The sequence below is a fragment of the Schistocerca serialis genome, chromosome 1, assembly GCF_023864345.2.
Source record: "Schistocerca serialis cubense isolate TAMUIC-IGC-003099 chromosome 1, iqSchSeri2.2, whole genome shotgun sequence".
NCBI lineage: Eukaryota > Metazoa > Arthropoda > Insecta > Orthoptera > Acrididae > Schistocerca > Schistocerca serialis.
In genome coordinates, this window is record NC_064638.1 from 498,408,901 (window position 1) to 498,420,071 (window position 11,171).

Genomic DNA, 11,171 nt, shown 5'->3' on the forward strand with positions numbered 1-11,171 from the left:
TCAAGTAACTTAATAATCAAAGTAACATGTAGCATAAAATAGCAGTAAAACTTAGCAATGCCCATAGTGAAAAATAGTAGAAGTACTAACAAACCTGTAGTAATATCAAGCTAAGGTGCAGAATTTGTAATACAAATGTAAATTTAGGACCCACTTAATGTATTTAGGTAGTGAGTACAATACGTATCATGTAGTTTTATGAATATAGAAGTTTAAAAAACAAATTGTTCACCCATATAGGGTGCTTCAGAAGTTATGGTCAATAATTCACACACGGAATGTATAGGCCAAAAGTAGCTAAAAAGCTCCAAAAACATGGTTCCACAAGTCAACCGTTTTCGAGATACGACACATTTTCTGTTGCGCTTCAGTGTCTAGGAACACATGGCATTTCTAAATAGCCGGCCGGAGTGGCCGTGCGGTTCTAGGCGCTACAGTCTGGAGCCACGAGACCGCTACGGTCGCAGGTTCGAATCCTGTCTCGGTCATGGATGTGTGTGATGTCCCTAGGTTAGTTAGGTTTAAGTAGTTCTAAGTTCTAGGGGACTGATGACCTCAGAAGTTGAGTCCCATAGTGCTCAGAGCCATTTGAACCATTTCTAAATATTAAAGCAGGCGTTCGAAATGTTGCCCATGCGTCTGAATGCAACTTTGAAGTCGTCTCGAAAATGAGTTGCGAATCCACTCAGGCAGTCCTGGGGAATGCTGCAAATTCTCTAAGACAGCTTCAAACGTACGTTAGAAGCTGGCGCACTCGTAAATGGAAATGTACTGTAGCACCGTCATGCATGAACCACATGTTAAGGTGTTGGCTCAATGGGACATAATCATACGCATCTGGAAGTACAGCCCGCAGAAACCGCATTTACTGCTGTCCGGTTAGTCTCAGCGGTAGGAAGCATGGTCTGATTATGCGATCTCCGAGAAGTCATGCCCAGACTTTCAATCAATTACGCTGCTGATGTCGTGATACCTGTGTTGCATTATGATTGACAACGCCCCAAATGTGACAGTTATGGTAGTTACAAATACCGTCACGGGTAAATCCAGCCTCATCCGTGACCAGAATACTGCTTACAAACAGAGAATTCAGGGTACAGTGTTGTTGCATCAATCGGCAGAAATTCTCTCTGGGAAGGAAGTATGAATTGTTGAGGGCTTGCACTCACTGACGATGATATGGACAGAGTACTTGCCGATACAAATCCCGCCACACACTGCTATGACTCAGGACACGCTCTTGGGTAGCAATCCTCCTTGCTGAAGTACCCGTGTACAATGCGTAACACCCTCTCCTCAACATCGGGTGTTGTGGATCTGGGTCTAACTTCTCGTACATGGCGTGCGAATCTCCCGGTTTCTCTAAGGCGCTGATGTAACCGACTAAATGTACGCTTGTCCGGCTACCTCTGGAGTGGAAAGGCTTCTTCATACACCGTGCAGCGTCAAGGGCACTGCCATTCGCTTATCCATGCGTGATGTTCATGTCAGCGTACTCTTCATTGGTGTAACCTCTGTCCATGGTGCCTTCACGTTCGTAACCAGTTGTGAGCCCGGTAAGGCACAGTGCAAAGAGGGGGAAAGAGAATTAGTTGCGCATGCGTAGACAGACAGACAGTTGATCCCAAACGTTGAGATGCTGACATAAGTACCGCGGTATCCAGAAACGTCTACAGTTGGTTCCCAGCTCGAATGAATGCGATACCTCGGTACCAGGTGAGTTGCGGACCCATGCTAATTGGAGCTTTCCAGCTACTTTTGGTCTCTACTTTCTATGTGTGAATTATTGACCATCACTTCTGAAACACGCTGTATAAGATGTTGCCTCCTAATATTAGTCTGAGCTGAGACGATTTCGTAATAGTTCATTACTCTCGAGAAGGATCTATGATAAATGAGTTGCTGACATAAGTCTTTTAAACCCAAGTTGTGTGTTTTAAAGTAAAGCGTGTTTATTTTATTTATTTATTTTTTAGTCTAATCTTCCCTTCTTTACAAGCAACAATATGCATAGTCATTAAAAGAGAGTGTAAATCTTCTATTACACTGTACATATTTCTGGTTTGCTGGACGGCAGGTGTACTGGAGTAGTAGCGCAACAGGAAGCTAGTTAAATACAGTGTGACGTCTTGTACATGGCGCATTCTGTTGTAACTTCTTAAACATTAACAGTATTCTGCTTTACAGGCCGACACAGTACAGTCGCCACTTAACAGACGACGATGGCTGGATAGACAGTGTTCAGTGCGTAGTCTAGATGAAATTTATCTCCTGAACGTGTGAAGTCGCCCAAGCCATAGGAAGAGATCTGATTTCCCTTAGCTTAATTTCCCACAGTGAGTCAGGATGTTTGTGCTACAGTGATAGAATACTCATAGCAAAGCTGAGATCGTCCGAGGTGACAAAGTTGCTAAAAGGCCTGGCTAACAGAGTTGCAGCCTTGGCAGCAGCTGCAGCACCAGCTGCCTCATTCCCTGTCACGTCGGCCTGTCCAGCATTGCATGAGGACGAGATGACAGCGGATGCATCAGTGATCGAGTAGAGGCACTTCTGCATCCGTTGTACTATACGGTGGTACGTGCACACAACAGTGAGGCTCTGGAGATCACTGACGTAATCACAGGGTACGACACATTTAGAGATTCCGTGTCGCTTTTATGTACAAGATTGCCTGATAAAGGGCAAATAGCTCTGTAGAAAAAAAATAGAGCGTTGCTCTAAAAGGCAATATCCGGTTATCTCTTTTCCGAGAAAAAAGGCACATCCCGTTCTATAGTCATCCTTAGGCGTCATCGGTGTAAATTTTGATACTTTGCACAGACTACATACGAAGCTCCACAAGCGTCCAGAGAATAATCGAAGGTGAAGTAGTACTCTTTGGAAGCGAAGAAAGTCCAAGATGGGCATAGACTATTACACGAATCCAGTGGGGAAAAAACCTCGCACGTCACCGAAATGTATCAGATGAATGGTCTTAATCTTCTTTATATTTAGCCTAAGAGGGCATAGCAGTTATGAGCCTGGTACAAATGTAAATCTATTCCCCATTTCGCATAAAATTTACCTGTGAATTAAAAATGAATGCGATCTCACTGGTACTCGTATTAATGAAGAAGTAAGAGAAGTCCCATAGTGCAATGGAAAATACACTGTAAGACAAAAAAAGACCACCACGAATCAGTTATCCAAGTGGGACGGAAATCGTTAGATGTGATGTAGAGACAAACGATCAAAAATTCAGACAAACTGGATGATTTATTCAAGAGAAAGAGCTTCACAAATTGAGCAAGTCGATAACACGTTAGTCCATCTCTGTCCCTTATTTATTCGGCTTTGTATGACTGATGGAGTTGTTGGATGTCCTCCTCAGGATATCATGCCAGTTTCTGTGCAATAGGTGCCTTAGAACGTCAGGATCCCGATGCGGTTGTAGGGTCTTACTCATAATGCTCGAAACTTTCTCAAATGGGAGAGATCCGCGACCTTGCTAGCCAAGGTATGGCTTGGCAAGCACGAAGGTAAGCAGTAGCAACTCTGGCCATGTGCAGGCGGACATTATTTTGTTGAAATGTAAGTCCAGGATGGCTTGCCATGAAGGGTAACAAAACGGGGGGGTAGAACATCGTCGACGTAACATCGTCGACGTACCGCAGTGTTCTAAAAATACTGTTCGTCTATGTGGTACTTAAAGCGTACAACACGCAGTGTGTAAGTCCACTCGCTCGTTTTCGTCGACTGACCGCAAACAATTTGGTATCCGTTCAGACAACATCTCTCGTGTACTCCCATCAGATGACCAACTGCCCCATCTGTTTCGGTCGTATTCCAATTTGCGTGTCGCCTCCTATGGCTGTACCAGAGGTAACCAAAGAAGGCGCTCCACCCGAAAACACTTACACACTCGTCACTTACACACTCGTCCATTAACCGGTTCTACTGTCCAAGTCTCACCACCTCGGTAGCAACACGAATGTAGGCGTGTGCCCACATAGCTTTGGTCATGTATCTAACGTCTCTTGACTTCGACATGCACTGATTGGCAAAAAAAGTGAAGCACCAAAAACGGGAGGAGGAAACGAAATGAAACTTCACGTTTTGAAAAGGTGTGTGATGTTATTTCAGTGAGTCACATTTACAAATAGCTGAGTACGCTGAACGCACACAATGTACGTTCCACCTAATCCGGATACATGCAATGATTCTGTTGGGAATGGCGTCGTCAACAGTTCTATCCTGTCTTGTAAACTTGGCCAACAACAGTCGTAACTGGTCCTCGATACCTTGGACGCCGGCACTAGAACGGTCAAACACATGTTATGTCGCTGACAGATCTGGGTATCTTGCAGGCCACAGGATTATCTCAACATCACGAAGACACTTCAGAGACACGTTCTACACATGAGAGAGCATTGTCATGCTGAAAAATGGTACCACAATATTATCGCACGAGACAAAACGCATTATGAGGCAGGATGTGTGTGCGACGGACCGTAATACAGTCTGAATTCCCTGGATCACTACCAGCCGTGATCTGAAGTCAAATCTGATGGCTCATCACACCATAGGAGGAATAACACCGTTGTACCTACTCAAAACATTGAAAGACTGGGACCTCTCCTTAAGTCGCCACCTTACTAGCCAACGATGGTCATTGGGGTAGGCAAGAACCGCGGTTCATAGGTGGGGTGAACACAGTGCGAAGCCATTTATCAGTACTCCATGCTTTTCGGTTACGGCACCACTCCAAACTCAACAGTTTGTGTTGTGATGTTAACGGCAACATGTGTATGGAATCATTAATAGCTATTCCGGCAGCTGCTAGTCACCGACGAATGGTGCGAGTTGACACAGAATGATGCTGGGAGTTCATTACATCTTCTCGGATCGCACGCGCGGGTCTGAGTGAGCTAGTGTGCTTGAGTCGATCAGATGTGTTACTCTGGAACCTTCATGACGAATGTGTCTGCCTGCAATCCAACATCGGGTCACTGTAACATCCGCAGGCTTCCACTAACCTGGATATCGCACGGTTTAACCACGTAGGAACCCACAACAATATCTCTTTCAAGCCTGTCAGGTGCAGAAAGCTCTTCACAGTGATCGCTCAACGTCTGGTCCCACAAACCTGGTAACGACTTGAACACAAACAGCAAGTAATGCACTCTGGTGGTCATTCTGTCACAGATAACTGCAGCCCTCGTCATTTTCAGTTCCACCGATAGTGTGTACATTACGAAGTTACATCAACATTCGATCATGTACTCAATTTTTCTTCACTTTTTTATCAGGTACTGTACTAGGCGCGTCGTCCCGTTTAGCAGTAACATTCGAAGTATCATAAATCGATAAAAATGTCAGAAAAAAGCAATACCCGTATATCCTCTTGCCCCCTTTTCTGTCGACAGCTTCCTCAAGTATGCGTCTGACGTGCCAGAAAATTGTGTTCTTGGATAGCATTCGCTGTTCTTTCTCAAAACTTATTTTCTTGCACGAAGTCTCTCTACTGCTAACGGAACCCAGTTTCCTTCTCTAGCAAAAGTGTTTTTGATGCAGTAGTTACTAGCATAGTAATCCATTGCACGTCACAGAAAACTCCAACTGCACATTCTACTATCTCATTTAAATGATAATCAGTTACTTATTGGAAGCCGTGACGTTCCCTCTAGTTGCACTGCACTGTTAGGTTATTTCCTTGTCAGCCACACTGCCTTTCATGGTACTTGCCTGTTAAAAGAGTGAAATTCCATGCATACAAATAACGTCTTTCATCCAAAATACTCTGAACTACACTGTGAACTTTACATCACTTCATATTGTTCTATAGAATGATCTAATTGGTTTCCAGTTATTAACTCGATCTGTGTGCACAGATAGTTACAAATAGCTTTAAGTTGTGGAGGATGTCGCATCGGCATGAATGCTGACGAACAGGAAGACAGAGGCAATTGATTGAAATAAACTTTATAGTGAACAGTAACGTGCTTGCTGATATTCTCTGCCGATAACATGGCTAATACAAATAATAGCCATTACTGTTCAACAAAATTTCTGTACCTCGTGAAGTTGTCATTGTGCATATTCGTGTCTAAAAAAATGCTCTGACGTACTAGTTAAAATCATAGTCTGCAAAGGAAGTCCAGAATTTTCTCACTGTTTAATTGTGTTGTACATCTATGTATTTTCCAGTGTTAGTATTGTTTATACGTAAATGGTCTCATGATAGTTACGTGTGGAAAAAGTTATCTGGACAGCCCAATTTCTAGGTTTTTCTAATCGTTCAAATGAGTTAGCAGCAAGTCAGTGTATTTACAGCTAGCACTAACAATAAGTACAGAGATATGAATTTGATATACACTCTGGTGACACTGTGAGGGTGGGGATGATCTGAGATTCTGTTATTCTGCGCAACGGATTAATCTGAGATGTACCCTTTACCCTGTGGCTCCTGCAAGATGCAATTTCCACCCCCACACTACTACAGGAGTCAGACAGACGCTCCTAACGTTCTAACGAGAAATGCCTGAAAAACTTTCAGCAATAAATATCTTCTGGAGTCGTCCGCTGTAAGGAAATGACACAAAAATTCACAAAATTTCTTACGTCACTAGTGGGATACTTGGGTACTGGAGTAGTGCTGGTTAGTGTAAGAAAAACATGAAACTAACGAAAGTTATTATTTATTTTGCAAAAATTCTGAGAAATCACAATGGCACTTTTAGTTATGAATTGAACAAGTTATACCCTGGTTCTTTTCGGAATGTGAAGTTACCTCTCAAGGATAGGATTCGCTAATGAGATTTCTATACAAAGTTTAAAATTGTTGTTGACTTGGCAGAATGGCTGAGAGGCGCGCCTACTCAAGTTGAATAATTATCCTTTAGAATGTTGCTAGGTACAGTCGAGGCTGTAGCGTGTGAAATGCAGTGAAGTGGGCTCGGAATAGCTGTAGTGCACAATACCGTAAGCTGCGATGACTGCTGTCTGCGCCGCTCGCTGCTGACCAATAAGATAACTCTCGTTCTAGCTGGATTGACCTTCGCCAATCAAACTCTCCCTACGCCTTGATGAAGTCAAGGACTCCTATTCGCCCCTAGTCTAACTATTGGCGTGGTACACCAGTCAGATAACCAGTCCACTGTGATGCCACTCAAAAATTCGGTCGCAGGCGTTTAACTATAACTCTGTCCATTCACACCGCACAATAAGTATGTCGGCCAACACAGCGAACAACGCTTAATCACAAGGACTCAATATAGAGACGCACTTCGATTCGCTCTCAACAGTGGCGTTCTCCCAGTGAAGTACTGAGGAGAGACTTGTTCCTCGCTCCAAGAGCGACAACGGAACGGCGTCTCTCCACGCCAGACATGAAGGGGTATATCTTTTGGTCTCTTCCATTACTCCTTCAGCTCAAGGCGTCAGAAATATCGTCTGCCAATCAGCATTGCTCTTCTAAAATGGGAGAATGACGTTTCGTTTAAGGCGACCAATCCGAAAATCTGTAGTATCAGTGTTTGGCGTTTGCTGTCTCCCTGTGAAAATCTCTGCGTGCTATGTGTAAAGAATCCATAGGCTGGTCGCTCCCACACAATGTAGCGGAATTTGCTTTTAAGCCGAACACGGGGTCGTTCCTCCTTCCCCTCAGGCGAACGCTGTCTGCTCCACGGGCGTCCACCAGCCGACGTAGATGGATTGGGACTGCCCTCCTGGCTTGCGGTTGCCTCTCTCGAACTAAAAGCTCCTGTGACCATCGTGTCTGGAATGTATGTGTGTACGCCAGCCTCGAGTATTTCAACCATGGTGCGCACTTGTGATTTATTAGTTATTTGCATATCGTTTACATAAATTAATACAACATTGACTTTATCTAATCGAGTTTGGGTTCGAATGAAGCGTCTTAATGTGCGGAATATGATTGTGAGGGCGGAATATGTAAGCAATGAAGGTCAGGAGACCACAACGTCTTACAACACAAGAAAGCTTGTAACAGAAGGCATACTCCTTTGGAACAGAGAAAAAGAAGATGAGAAAGAAAGAGTGGATAACATTGTTTACTGAAACCTTGAGGGATAACTTCAACCGCTTAATTGTATTTTCTTCGTCCTTGCATAATATGCACTTCCCATACGGTATGAGAAGTGTCTTAAGGCTATCTGTTGACTGCAGGTAACTATAATGTGTGTGTGTGGGGGGGGGGGAGGGGGGGAGGGGGCGAGGGTTGGTAGTAGTAGAATTGAACAGAGAGAGAACGGAAATATGGGAGAGGATGAAACACAGTGACGTAAAATAGCAAGAGACAATGGGGTCCTGTAATGTAAAAATGAGACTCCATCTTAAAACTTCATTTTCTTTCAACAATGCTTTAACACATCTTTGGAGTGTTTACTCTTAGGTCATTAAAAACACGATTTGCCTGTATTCGAATTACAAGCACGACTCAATAATATTTGAAATATGGACTGCGTAAGGGTCCGTGACACACTGACCTACCAACGTGGTCAGGATAGTACCTGTCTGTCAGAGACCTGCAACTGATGCATTGCTGCCAAGATGCACTCATGGCAAGATACCAAGTGCGATGTAAGTTTGTAACTTTCACATGGTCCCAGTATTAAAAAAAAACTTTTGGGTACTATAGACGCAATTTTCCACTTCAATATGGGATATCTGAAGACTGTAGAAAGCAAGAGTCCCAGAACCCAGCATTCCTTTATCACTCTCCCAGAAGAATATCCTTATCTACCGATCAACAATGGGTCAAGTAGTCCATAAAATGTTGCCTGAAGAGGGAAAAATTTTAAAAAAAGGCTACCCTGGCCTTTACATTACAAAAATGGCTCTGAGCACTGTGGGACTTAACTTCTAAGGTCATCAGTCCCCTAGAACTACTTAAACCTAACTAACTTAAGGACACCACACACATCCATGCCCGAGGAGGATTCGAACCTGCGACCGTAGCAGTTGTGCGGTTCCAGACTGTAGCGCCTAGAACCGCTCGGCCACCGCGACCGGCTTGACATTACAAGAAGAACCCTTATAAGAGGAGGAAGGGAAAATGCATGGCGCTGATGAGTTTTAATCGAGATGTGTCTTGTACTGACATTCATTTTTTAATAAAATTTTAAACTACATTTCCAGTAAGTTAGTTTTTCTAAGTTGATTGCCAAATTTTTTCATCCTGTACATTAACCAGTCTCGATGACGTTCTTTCAGGAAGCAGTCTTGACACTTTTTCACACTTCTATGTATTAATATTACCGCAAATGAAGATTATTTTTATTATCACATTTATGTACCGGTAATTCAGAAAAATTTAAGTTCGAAGATGATAATCGTTGAACTAGATATTATGAATGTACCTATAAAATCTAGAATGTGAAAACTGAGGTCCGAGTACCAAAAGATGTTCTTCAGTTGCATTAAGAAGCATACCAAAATGAAACATTCAAAAACCAGAAAACCCTATACTATAAGTTGTATCAGCGTACAAAGACAAATTTGCTGCCAAAGGGGCGGCCTAGTGTCAGGCCGGCTTCAGTGGTCGAGCGGTTCTAGGCGCTACAGTCTGAAGCCGCGCGCCCGCTACGGTCGCAGGTTCGAATCCTGCCTCTGGCATGGATGTGTGTGATGTCCTTAGGTTAGTTAGGTTTAAGTAGTTCTAAGTTCTAGGGGACTGATGACCTCAGATGTTAAGTCCCATAGTGCTCAGAGCCATTTGAACCTAGTGTCAGATGCTTTTAATTTGGTTGCTCTGTAGCGTTGTTGGATTATGTCTCCGGACATGGCCTGCTAGCCCTAATTTGTTCCTCAAAATACCCTCTACAAGCTCTCGAAGATCGTCGCAGCATTTTTGGGACACCCTGAATAAAAGAATCATATCTTGTAATTTGTCTCATGCAGATCCGATGTTCTTATGGAAGAAACACCATATTCCCATTAGGCAAAAGTTGTTGGTGGCATCTCGGTGATTATTTAAGTTGCCAAAATGCATTGATGATTATATACTAAGATGCTATCTGTTCTTTCGGACATGTTCGAAAGACCAAATGCCATCGGTGACCATGCAGCTCGTTAGAATGAAATTACAATGAATTGAACAACCTTAGCTGCTTACAGGCGTTGATATACGTCAACGGGACAGATGTAAAGGTGTGTCCCGACGGGACTCGAACCCGGAATCTCCTGCTTACATGGCAGACGCTCTATCCATCTGAGCCACCGAGGACACAGACGATAGCGCGACTGCAGGGATTTATGTCTGGTACGCCTCCCGCGCTCTCCTCTGTGTCCTCGGTGGCTCAGATGGATAGAGCGTCTGCCATGTAAGCAGGAGATTCCGGGTTCGAGTCCCGGTCGGGGAACATTTTCATCTGTCCCCGTTGACGTATATCAACGCCTGTAAGCAGCTAAGGGTGTTCAATTCATTGTAATTGCATTGATGATTGTTTCATGCGTCCCTAGTCGCTATTCGTCTAAGTAGAGAGATTAAAAACGCTCCGCGTTCCATTCCCTCTCCAGAAAACATTTTTAACGTACCAAGAACTTTGAAAATGTGGTGTCACCGCCAGACACCACACTTGCTAGGTGGTAGCTTAAATCGGCCGCGGTCCATTTAGTACATGTCGGACCCGCGTGTCGCCACTGTGTAATCGCAGACCTAGCGCCACCACCAAGGCAGGTCTCGTGATACGAGAGAGCACTCGCCCCAGTTGTACGAGAACCTAGCTACCGACCAGATGTACGAAGCCTTTCTCTCTCATTAGCCGAGAGACAGAATAGCCATCAGCTAAGTTAATGGCTACGAACTAGCAAGGCGCCATTAGCCATACAGTGATTCTACTTAAAGTCTCCTGTGTATCGTCAAGATCGATGTACCACAATGATTGAGTAAAGTTAAGTATTAAACCTGCTCCGTACTTTTCTTCCTAACATTAATTACGTATCCTGTTCCAGTACTTCACGCCCGTCTGCGTTAGTCTAGCTTGCCTTTTCAGCCATCTCAACTTCACGGTGTCGGCCCAGCTACCGACACAACAGAAAACACCGCAAACACATTCCGGAAACAACCGCTGAGGCTGTGGCCAAGTGGTTTCCGTGCTATATCCCTTATCCCAGAAGTGCTGGTCCAGCGAGACATGCAGAAGAGCTGCGAGCTGCAAAGTTTGGAAAGT

The 11,171-nt window shown here is 44.0% G+C and overlaps 1 non-coding gene across 1 annotated transcript; it reads left to right on the plus strand.

The window, feature by feature from the left end:
* The first annotated feature begins 10,287 nt into the window (after positions 1 to 10,287).
* On the plus strand, positions 10,288 to 10,361 carry Trnat-ugu (transfer RNA threonine (anticodon UGU)). The gene has a single exon. It is a non-coding gene; the product is annotated as a tRNA-Thr (tRNA).
* Positions 10,362 to 11,171: the final 810 nt, after the last annotated feature.